Source organism: Juglans regia, unplaced genomic scaffold, assembly GCF_001411555.2.
Source record: "Juglans regia cultivar Chandler unplaced genomic scaffold, Walnut 2.0 Scaffold_3489, whole genome shotgun sequence".
Classification (NCBI taxonomy): domain Eukaryota; kingdom Viridiplantae; phylum Streptophyta; class Magnoliopsida; order Fagales; family Juglandaceae; genus Juglans; species Juglans regia.
Genome location: NW_023358320.1, coordinates 1 through 273, shown reverse-complemented (window position 1 = coordinate 273; position 273 = coordinate 1). Strand labels below are relative to the sequence as shown.

General features: G+C 51.3%; 1 non-coding gene across 1 annotated transcript; it reads left to right on the top strand.

The window, feature by feature from the left end:
- Positions 1–155: 155 nt before the first annotated feature.
- On the top strand, positions 156–273 carry LOC118345661 (the record flags this gene model as incomplete). Its single annotated transcript, XR_004799161.1, has 1 exon — positions 156–273. It is a non-coding gene; the product is annotated as a 5S ribosomal RNA (ribosomal RNA).

Genomic DNA, 273 nt, shown 5'->3' with positions numbered 1-273 from the left:
GACAAGAAGGACCACTCGGGTGTGGATTTTTCGGGAAATCTCGCCCTGCCCATCGCGTAGCCATGGGTTTGGATCAGATCTCCGTTTGGATTGGGATCGGAAGGACGCTAGTATGTCGGTCATGGATTATATGAATTTCAAGTAATTAGTTTGATGGGTGCGATCATAGCAGCACTAATGCACCGGATCCCATCAGAACTCCGCAGTTAAGCGTGCTTGGGCGAGAGTAGTACTAGGATGGGTGACCTCCTGGGAAGTCCTCGTGTTGCACCC